At 29.9% G+C, this 11,836-nt stretch overlaps 1 protein-coding gene across 1 annotated transcript in view; it reads left to right on the top strand.

Moving 5' to 3' along the window:
* Positions 1–539: 539 nt before the first annotated feature.
* NOVA1 (NOVA alternative splicing regulator 1) overlaps positions 540–11,836 on the top strand; it is a 131,712-nt gene continuing 120,415 nt past the window's right edge. The window contains exon 1 of the mRNA XM_006906853.2: positions 540–683. The gene's annotated coding sequence lies outside the window, so the exon portion shown is untranslated. The remainder of the gene's footprint in view (positions 684–11,836) is intronic.

The raw sequence follows: 11,836 nt of genomic DNA, 5'->3' as shown, positions 1-11,836 counted from the left end.
GGTAGCAGAATGGTTGTTTTGCATACTTTAAGTAGGATACAGGCAATGGTTAATTGTGGTCTTTATGCGTCTGCTAATGTCAAATAAATATAGCTCATCACTATTCACAGTCCTTTTATTTATTTCATAACATGCTAAGTGAAAGTTTGTCATTTTATAAATATCTGAAGTTTTGTAAAAGGGTCAGTTTATTTCGTTTTACCATAGTAACCACAGATAGAGTTGGAAGACTTCCATGTTTGGAATAACAACTGGAATTTAGTCATCAGTTTTTACAGAGCTGCAAAATAATTGAACATGTTTAGATTTTAATTCCAAGTTTTGAAAGTATAAAGCCTACAGAATGGGAAATATTTTGTACATATTTAGTTTTCAGTGTAATTAGCTTATTTTTGTTCTTTAAAAACATATTTAACTCCTTATTTCCTGCAGCTATGTGTCCAATGTTTTAATTGCTGTTTTTCTCTCTTGAGGGTGGAGAGGGGATATAGAGTTAAAAATTATCATGTTAATGAAGTATATTTCTTTACATTTTTCAGAAGACGGCCAGTATTTTCTAAAGGTTCTCATACCTAGTTATGCTGCTGGATCTATAATTGGGAAGGGAGGACAGACAATTGTTCAGTTGCAAAAAGAAACTGGAGCCACCATCAAGCTGTCTAAGTCCAAAGATTTTTACCCAGGTAGGTGCACTGGTAAAGAGGTTGATTGATAAATCCCCAAGGAAAGAAAGAGAAGTTCTATGTGTGTCGTGTGCTGTATTGAAAGAAATTCGTAATAGTGTAGACTTTTATTTATGTTTTGCTGTATTAGGATATTTGTGGATAATTTTAAAGACTATTTCCATTGTTGACTACGTTTTTTTTTTTAATTGATGTACTGCTGTGTCTGTGATTTAGGCCAATTTTGAGATGAATCTTATGGGTATTTCCAAATACATTTTTTCTAATTGGGAAAAAGCTCTAAAATTTTAAAGATAGAAGCCTTGACAGCTGGCATCAGGAAATAGCGTTCTTCTGAAGTTTTCAGACGTCATTATAATGACAATTAGTTTAGAGTGAATTCAGAAGAGGGAGTAGGAAGCCTTCTTAAAGAATGGACCATTTACTTCTAAATCCATTATGTACCTCTTTCTGCTTCATTGCTTTGTTTGTTGGCCCTGGAGTGAAGTAAAGAGGACAAGTGCTGCCTCTCTGATTTTTAAAATATTGCATTTTTAATGTAATTATAATAAGAAAAACTATTATTATGTAAGAAGTAAAATAATGCTTCAAAATTTGTGTTACTTAAGAGCTGTATTTGATTAAAATATGTTAACAATTTGTGTGGTACTGTAATCCATTAGAATATGGCAAGTTTCCTAGGGGGTATAATTTTTTTTTGTACTTTTCAGTGTGCTTTTTTGATTTCAAGTGTTATACAGTTCTGCATGTTTGTCTTTTTCCTTTTTTTTTTTTAATCATTTTCTACTCAAAACATGAATTTTAAGTTTAATTGGAAAATTTCCATAATTGAATAGCGTATCTACTTGATAAAACATTAACTGATTTGCTTTTACCTAGATATAGAGTCTGCCTTTTTTTTTTTTTTTTTTTTGTTTTTTTTTTTGGTTCTTTTATCTTTGGGGCTGTAAATATTTATTTAATGCTGAGGGAACCGATACTGCTTATTTTTTTTACTGGTGGAAAAAGAAAAGCTGATTTGTTTTCAATGATCTAATTCAGTAAGAGTTCTTTAATACAGCAAAGACATCTGGTGTGAATGTAAGCAGAACATTTGGAGGATTTCTTTTTCTTAGCCAGTCATTTGTGGTAGAAAATGGACCATTAGGCTGGTTAAGAAGGTTTCAGAATGATTGAAACTATCATTTAGTTATATAAATTAAATGTAGTATATTTGGTAAACATTAAATGTATTAAACTAAAATATAGTCTATTACATTTGACCATCCCTTGAAAGTTTGTTTCATGTGAGTGTAGTTTTGTAGATGGCTTTCCTTGTCTCTGAAACTTTCCTTATGCATTAAGAAAGTTTGCTAACATATTCACATTCATATTTTTAAAAGGTATGATGAAAAAAATCAATGTGGAATTGTGAAAACCCTCAGTACAAATAAAAGCCCTCAAAAGAGCTTGATTGCAGTATTAATAATGTTATAGTTCTAGGAAAAGACTGCAATGGTAAATTAAATTCACTGTCAGTAGATGAAAATGAAATAGCTTTTTTGCATTATACATGAGGTGGTATCAGATGTTCAGGGATGTTTCAGAAAATTGCTGTTTATCAAGGATATTCCAAATAGTAAATTAAATGTCTTTTCATTTGAATATAGTTTATTTTCAGTGGGTTGGAAAGGGTACACCGAGAATTAGATCTTTTGTTTTTAGTCCACTTAGTTGTGCATTTTTTTCTTATTACATTGAAATTGGTTATTTTATTTATAGTTCTGAGTCATGTTATTCGTATAGAGCAAGAATATCCGTTGAAAAAAATGGAAAACTGGAAGCGTTGAATAAAATTTTTTTGTGTGTCGTGACGTAACCTGATCAAATGTGAGTTGAAATGTCTGGATAAAAGAAGGCTTATACTCTGTCTGTAACAGGTGGAAACCAATTGCACACTATGGAATCTATTTTAAGGATAAAATAAAACCTTGTAATTTATAAGAAGCGTTACTAATTCTGAACACTTTGTATTTAAATACAATTTTAACTATGTTATTACCTGTTCGGACAGATATATCTCTCCTCTTCTCATAGACTTTAATGGTAATAGTCTTTCTGTTCACACTTGACCACAAGCCTGTGGAATTGTCTAAGGTCCTGGTATTCAACATAACAGCCTCTCAGCATCTTTCCACTCTTACTCAGAGATACTTATCTTGCTTATCTCAGATGAACTCAATTTTAAAACTATGATTTCTATTGCCGAGTTATGAGGACTTGTAGGATTATTCAATAATTTGGTAGCCCATTTTTGTGTGTTTCATATATTTATTTATGACTCTATATTCTTTTAGAATGAATATGCCCGATGTTTACTTCATAAAGCATTTTTCTGTTTCTCATTTGGTACGACAGTGTATTTGGGGAAAAGTACACTTTAATTGTAACTTGATTTTCTCAAATTACCTAAGTTTTTGAAACAACATAAATATGTTCAGAAGGTTTAGTTAAAATACTGGTGTATTTGAGGAAAGACTTCAGGAAATATACATATACATAGATATACACACATATATATATGTATATATATGCAGAATGCATACACCTTTTAAACCATTTGGGAAATATTTTTATAAATTTCAATGCAAATGATAACGTGCATTGTTTTTAGTGTGGACAGTATTTATCATATTTATCATATTTGTTTTTCCTTTTCTGGGAAGAGGCTTAGGTTATATCTTTAAAATGTCTTAAGCAACCTTGCCTTTCTGAGTAATTTTTTATATTTATGGTTGAAATGAAAACATTTTTTGAACATTAATTGGTATGAATTCAGAATTTATAGAACTGTATATTGCATTGTGTATTTCAGTACATCATATATTAATTTAAGTAATTCAGGAATTGTATGATGAGGATTGTAAAGTGCATTTTTCAGTTACTGTAATCAGAAAAAACTACCTACAAATAGATTCACTTTTAGCTGTGCTGTGTAATTCATTTATCTATTTTTAAAAATCTAAATCTTATAGAATACTAACTTACTACTGGTGGTTTATGGATATGTCTTTATTTTTTTATTAAAGCAACCTAATTTGATATATTTATATATCCTTTTTTATATTAGGTTACCTAAAGTTGTTGCCTTGTAGTAAAAAACAGCTTTCTCATTTGGGAGAATATATTACTATTTTCATTTTCAGAATGGCAATAGTGTTCTGTTCTTCTTTTAGTTGGCATCTGAAGATGTGTTTAGTGTTTTAATAAACAGATTTTATCTGTAAATTATTTAATGAATGGTTCAGGTAGGTAAATAGAAAAACTTACTGGTTAAGAATAGTAAAGGATGTACAAAATATTTTCGTGTATGACTTAGATTTTAGAACACTTCATAGTATACCGATTTTTTAAATTCCATTATATGACACTGGAGATATTCTGTCAATCAAACAGGAATCTTTCACTATAATCTTTGCATATATTTGTGTATATTTTACAGTTTTCATATTTCTGGTTATAATATTAGATCATATCTAATAAAAATTATTTTCTTTCATGGTCCTTAAGTTAAAATTTGAACTTATAATTCCTAGATTTATTATATATTAATTTTCTCACTGTCCAACTTAAGTGACGCTTTCTTAAAAAATCACAAACCATTTATATGTTAAATTTTAAAAAATCATGGAAAAGCAGAATGTAAGTGAATTTTTTTTTTTTTTAGTGGAGGCGATACCCCTCACTGCCTTAATTTTGACAAGGAGAAAATTCAGTGTCCAACTTAACCTTTAGGATTGGGATTGTATAAGAATGATCATTTATTCGGAAATCAGAGGTGTTAGTGAAGTTTAAAATAGATCACTTCTTTTGTTTACACTTTTGAAGGAAGAATATTATATTGATAGCACATGTGAATACTTTTGTTATAGCTTCTAAAAGTTGTAGTATATACTCTTTAATCTTAGATTCAAAGCATCTTAGAAATTTATTGGTATATATTTTAAAGCAAAATTAGTGGATAAATAAAATTGTAACAAGTGGAAAATCAAGTAGTATAATTTTCAGTAGTGTGCAATTTAATAGGATAGTTATCATTACATTCTATACCTTTGATTTCAGTTTGATAGAGGTGCTGACAAATAACATGTTTTCTTTTATCTTAAAGTTGTACTATTTATATTTGTCATACTACCTATTGCTGTGGGTTACTTTATGTTTTATCTCTCTGTATTCTCAGTTGAAGGGGAACCGTAACCGTTCATTTAGGGATTAATACCTCTCTGAAAATTTGCTATATTTTTAATACTTTATTTCTCATTTTAAGCAATAAGAAATCTCAACATATGAAGAAATGTTACTAGCATAGCACAATCCATATTAAAATTGTACTTTCCAAAAGACAACATTTTCATACTTATATAAGTGCATGAGAATTTTAGAAAGATTGAATTAACCTTAAAAATATTAGCTATTCATTTTATTTCATTCAGATGTTAGATCTTCTGTCATCGATTTAGTAAGTTGGGACATCATTAATTTACAGTGTCAGTGTTTTCATGAATTATATAGCGCATTCTTTGAAATTTGGTATTTGAATCTTTCTAGATATGGGGAAAATAGCTAAAGTTGGTGACATCATAAAAAAATACAGTACGTCTCACAACATTTGTCTTGCATACATCACCTGCAAAAGATTTCAGGAATAGTTTAAAAATAGTGAACACGATTGGTGAAATAGTTCAATATTTATGCATTGAAGATGTTTCATATAATATACAAAGAGGAATAATGACAATCTGTGTCTTGGGAACTATGAGGAGTGTGTGGTGTCACTAAAAACCTGAGCAACAAACCACCAATCAAAAACTTGCCTATTTTATAGTTCTTTTGTTTTGTTTTGTTTTGCTCTGGCTTAAAGGAATTAATTTATTAAGCTCTTAAATGACACAGTTACTTATTAAACACAATATGCCACTTGTTAACTAAAATTCAGCACCTAATAAACATTTTTTTTTTACCATGGAATTTAGTCTTAGTTGTTTCCAGTTTAGTAGAGCTGTGTTTTAAAGCACAACTTTTATGAGCAAGTGCAGCTTTTCAAAATAAAATTGGGAGGGATGAGGGTGGGAGATTTGTGCTTGATTGCCATCTCATTTCCATCTTTGGATACAGCTCTAGCATAAAGTTAAACAACATCTGCAGAGATCTGACTGACAAACATCTCTCTGGGACTCATCATTGCAGCCTGCAGCAGGTGCATTCAGCTTTGCAGTCTTTTCCAAAAAGAGGTTAGTTTGTTCTAACATTTATCAGTAGACCAGTGGGAGCAAGTGATTAGAGAGAAGAGGTTGGTTGTCACTTGTCCAGTGCTGGAATACTACAGGTAATTGGACTGGACTGGTGGGAACCGCAGCAGAGTGTGTCTCACATTGCACTGCAGCTGCTATGGAGCTTAATTAACCTGACCCTCAGAGACTGAAGTGTCATGGTATAAAATGCAACACGCAAGAAATGAAGCAGTACTTTTCAATACTTTGTGATGCTCTGGTTGGTGAAATTTCCATTTTTTTCATCTTATTCTTTAAAGATAGGGCATCAGCTTTTCCATTTTTTAAAATGGAAATATTTGAAACTAAAATAATTTCTATAAATCTGATAGAATCCACATAAAAAAGGAGATGGGGGGCTTTTGGTATATGAACAAAAATAGTGTTAAGTCAGAAGTATTGCAGTTTCCCCGTTTTACAAGTATATTTTCAAGTCATGAATGAGCATAAATAAGTGGAAGTATGTTGTAGTTTTTAAAAATTATTTTAGATTAATATTTGTTCATTTTTATTATAGAAATAACCCACTTAAAATTATGTTGTATCTTTTTAGCTTATTAGGGCTTTGGCAGGCAAACTTTGCTGAGTGTTTTGAAGTGTTCCAACAAACAAAACAGGTATAGCATGTTAAAAATATTTTTTGGATGTTTCAACTTAATATAGGAGTGCTGTTGAGATGGTTCTTTACCACATTATATTTCAAGTAAATGAAAAATTGATTAATTAAATAAAAACTCAGATTCTTTGTCATTTACTTTTATTATTTTAAATTTCTTAATCTGTTTGAAATACTGATTTACAGTACGCTTCCATGAAATATATAGAAGTTTCTTGTGTGTTCTAATAGTATTCCCAATTAATGTAGCTGTCTCATTACTGTCTTGTTTATTAATTGGCCCTTAAATGGAAAAGATTCCTAGGGCAAAAATGTCTTTAAATTAAATCTTACAACATGCTATACTTTTGAAGAATAATTCAGAATTTAAAAATATCATTTGGAGTCTTTGTGAAGTAGTTTTATAGTTTTGACTTACTATTAGTTTTACCAGTTTGAATTTTGGGTATCCATTGAGTATAACTTGTCGATTACCTAAGAGTAATTATTTGCACAGTTTTTTTTGTGTGTGTATGATCTACCTTTCTTGAGGAATTGTTACCAGTATTGCCAATAACTTTGATTCTGAAGTTAATGTTTGTAAGAAAGGTCTTTTAAATTTTATTTTAATTAAATTGTGAGCAGTTGGTAATTTATTGGTAATTATGGGAAATAAAGTTAAAATAACCATCTCTAGACAGCAAGAGAATCATTTCCACAGTTTTGAAGACATCGTGGGCTATTGTTTTCTTATCTATTCTTGTCATTATAAACACGATTCTTTAAAATTTCACATGTATACTTCATCTTTTTAAAATTTTTGATAGAAAGATTAAGGATAAACATTTTAAGACTACAAATTAGAAAAAGAATATTATGTACACTGACAAACTTTTTAAGATAATTTCAATATTTGCTAAGTTTCAAACCACTTTAGGGATGTCCTTTTCCATAACAAAACTTGATCATGAAAACACATAATAGTTGCACTCCATCATTGATCTTTTGCTGCTTCCTGCAGGGCCTGTCATAGCATCGTTGACAGGACCAGATGAAAAATGAAATCAGTATCTAGAGTTTTTTAACAGCAAAATGATTCAGGTAAGATTATTTGGTGTGGAAAATAAAATATTTTTTTTACCATTCTTAAACTAATTTTATTTAATAATCGATATATAAAATTAATATTTTTTCTTACTTGAAGACTGGTTTTGTATCTTACTGATGTTCAGTATATTTTTAATTTCCAATGAATTTTATTCTGAACTCAGTAATTTTTAAAGTTTAGACTACAGTTTTCTTAGTTTCCTTATGAAACTGAGCATACTTTTTGAAGTTTTAAGGAATAACCTTTCTTTTAAAGATTTTTGAGAACAGATATATATGACAGCCCCATAATTCTTTTGAAGGACAGATTTTCACAGAGCGAACTTACTAATTAAATAAGACTTCAAATCCTGCCTTTTCTTTGGAATATAATAATGCTGACTCCCAGTCAATTCAATTTTTAGAAATTATTCTTATCTTAAAGAAGAAAGTTGTCTTCATTTAAATTGTTAATAGTTTGCTGCTCTAGGAATTGGCTTGGTCAGTGACTCTTATTTTAAGATCTAGTAATTTGGGGCAAGAGTAGAATAGAAGGAATGGGATGGTAGTGCATTTCATTAATACAGAATAGTAGGGAATTGTGATATGTGTTTTTGTTTTATGTTACTAAATATTTTAGAAGAACTGTAACATTTCAATTTTGGTTATATTCATTCCTAAAAGACTTGTTTTTGAAGGAGTTAGTATTGGAAGTAAGTAAGCTTTTAATTGGAGACTCTTCATTCACAAACTTATTCTTCGTGTAACCATCATGTTTTAATTTTTCTAAAACTAATTTTTGTCTTTTAAAAAAAATCATAAAAGTGTTCTTAAGAAGAAAAACGTAATTTTATTCTTTAGTGTGCAATCTGTTTGGAATCTTTTCTCTTGTTAGTTATTATGTGTACCGATCAGATGCTTTCTCTGAGCCCAAGTATAGACAGCTCTTTGGTCATCATGACAGAATTATTACAAAATACATTTTCTTTGTAAAGGAATAGGGACATGTTTTGCTTTACCCTAAAAAGTTGTAGTTTTATTGTTATTGTCCCCTTGAGTTTGTTTTAAATTTTTCTATTATATGGCATCTCTGTCAAAGACTTAATGAGGACACTTAGGAGTAGTGAAGAGGCTTACCATTTAAAGGGATTGGAAAATCACAGAATTGTGGAACTAGATAAAGGGAATGGAGTTTAGATATGATCTCTTCTAGAATCTTTACTTAACAGTTGAGAAAACCAAGACAGGAAGAGATTAAGTATTGCATGCTAGTAATTGTCCTGTAATTTTTAAATGTTTTCTGAATTCGTGGTACACTTGTAGTAGATACTTCATTATCTTCTGTTTTGCTCTACACTTTTTTTTCTCCATCCTTTTTTGGATATGACTCTGAGGAAATGCATCTTAACTTCTCTCCTAGTTTTAAAAAGAATATGCCCACCCTCTTCTAAAACTGAGTTGAAAGCACAGTAGTTATTTTACAGTAATTTTGTTGTTGATTTGCTACACTGAAGGGCCAAAGACAGGTACTCTTTATCGCACATTTAAAATACATACACACACACACACACACACACACACACACACACACACACACACACTTTAAAAATGTTCTGATTTAAGCAACATGAGCGTGTGTGTGTGTGTGTGTGTGTGTGTGTGTGTGTAAAATAAATTATATTGCCTGGAATATAGCCTGGTCATTTTCTGTTTATTTTTCCTTTTCTTTTTAAAAATAATTTTGCCATTTGGAAATAAAAATGGCAATAATTTTCACAGTGATTTGACGTCTGCAGTTTTATAACTTTTCTTCATTTGCAAAGTTTTTGGTTTCTTTGGTTTTTGCTTCCATTGTTTCTTAGCTCAACTTTTTTACTTCTTTATTTTTGGCTAAGTATTGACCTTGATTTAAAAAAAATAATGTATAGACTTTCTATGTCAAATTTTGTTTTTAAGAGTTTTTATGACTTTTACAAAAATTTCCATAAGTATTGCATATTTGGCTGGGTATTTGTAACAGTTTTAAAAGAACAAAATATTATGATTAAAAAATAAGTATGAGGCTTATTGTTAGGCAATCTAAAAACGAAGATATATTATAAATATTAATTTAAATACATCACTAATTTTTTTTTATCTATTTCATTAAATTGGTCCATTTATTAGTTAATTTGAATTTTGATGTTATTTGCATTGCATTATAGGCTTTAGGATTACCTTCTAACATAATTATAAAAGTTCTTAAAGTGAAATAGTCTTTACTTACATCAATTGAATAATTAGGTTCCATTGGCGTGAAGGAATTTATGTCATCCTTCCTGCCTGCTGCTATATGTTCAACTTATAGCTCAGTGCTTTGAACATAGGTGGCACTTGAAATATAAATGTAAATATGTATGAATGAATGAATGACCAATATGAGGCTGCTTCGTGAAGGGATCGTGCAATATCAATACGATGAGTATAGCAGTCAATCCATCTTTAGTTTTTCATTATATTTCTACTTTGATGGTGTGTGTGTGTGTGTGTGTGTGTGTAAAATCTGTATTTTGTATAACTGAACTAATGAGTTCAAAATTTGAAACAAACAAGAAATGGCCATAGAAGTGTTAGGACAAATATGGGCCAGATATTAAGGAAGAAGAGTGGAACGTAATAGGGGAATTTTGCTTTCTTTTTAGCATGTTGTCCAGTGCCATCTCCAAAGTGAAAATCACTTTAAAAATGTTCTGATTTAAGCAACATGAGCTTAATTGATATTTATTTGCTTATAATGTAATTAAAAGTGCCTCCATTGCAAGATTTTATAGTTATATTACATTATAGTTCACTTGCTGCCACATGGCAATTTGTGCAGTAAGGAACAGTCTGATGACTTTTCTTGAGATATCTTGAAAATTAAAGATTACTAATCACTAAAGTTACATTATTTAAATATATTTTAGTATCTTCTTCCCTACATATAATGCAATGTTAACATGTATAAATACATTATAACTTTTAGAAACTTAACTAGTTAATTTTTTTATTTACTAAGGGAAAAGGTACACCAGCTATGTAATAGAGTGGAATGTGTTTGCTTAGAGTTTGACTAAATTAAATATCCAGGAGTTAGTATGTGTTACTTTATTCAAAATTAAAATTTTAGGAAAGTTATTGAATTTAGACTACCTCTAAGTCTTTTTTTAAATACTTTTTAAACCATTAAAATTTAGAAAAATACATGAAATACTAGTGTTTTTCTTATATTAATGAGTACATTGTTTCATTTTTTGCTACAGAAAACCAGTGAACCATCTAAACTTTAATAAATCTCTTTAGTCTCATTCATTAGCAAGAATTATTTTAAAGAAAAAGTACATTCATGTATCTATAAAACGACTGACAGTTGTACTGTAATTAAAATGCATGTATCTATTTGTATAAATATAAATAGTGACAGGTACTTTGGAAGAAGGATTTCTCTGGTTATCTAAAATCAGAATTGAATAGTAGATTGAGGAGTCTGGCTTTCTGCTTAGGCAATATAAGTAGAATTAAGGAGAAGATTAATTTGTTTAGAGAGGAAAAGACTAAGGGAAAGGTGAGGCAACTAGGAATATAGAAAACAGATGTTAAGAAATATGAGAACTGTCTTTTATTAAGAAGTTATGTGCCAAATGTAGAAGGAAAAAAGTGTGGAGACCCAGGAAGGACAAATGTCAATGAAAAATGTTTCGCTATATTCAGGAAAGCTCTGGAGATCGAAATCTGTTTTTGACATTTGTTCACTTTTACACATCCTGTTGTCTGTGCAGGTGCCTTTAAAGTTAGTGACTTGGTGGTTTCTTTTAAAAGTTTGCTTTTGATTCATAACTATTTAGAATCATATATCTGATAAAATTTTTCTGATTTCTCATATAAACATGTAGAACTTGTAGCTCTCAGCATATGAGCAGATATATTCATTTTCAGTTTGGTGAAAATTAGTAATTTGCACAAAATTAGTGATTTGCATTTCTTTATGTGAACTTGATATCGTTCAAACACTAAAGTTTTGGTATATGACAGAGGCATTGGTGTAGGTTATGTCAGTGAAAGTGAAAAGTGAAACATTTATCATTGGCGGATTCTCTGTTATGTAATTATTTGGTTGGTGTTTTGGTTGATTATTGATTCAGCAG

Source organism: Pteropus alecto, unplaced genomic scaffold (genome assembly GCF_000325575.1).
Source record: "Pteropus alecto unplaced genomic scaffold, ASM32557v1 scaffold171, whole genome shotgun sequence".
Lineage (NCBI taxonomy): Eukaryota > Metazoa > Chordata > Mammalia > Chiroptera > Pteropodidae > Pteropus > Pteropus alecto.
The sequence above is the reverse complement of the archived record's forward strand: the minus strand, read 5'-3'. Positions and strand labels throughout refer to the sequence as shown.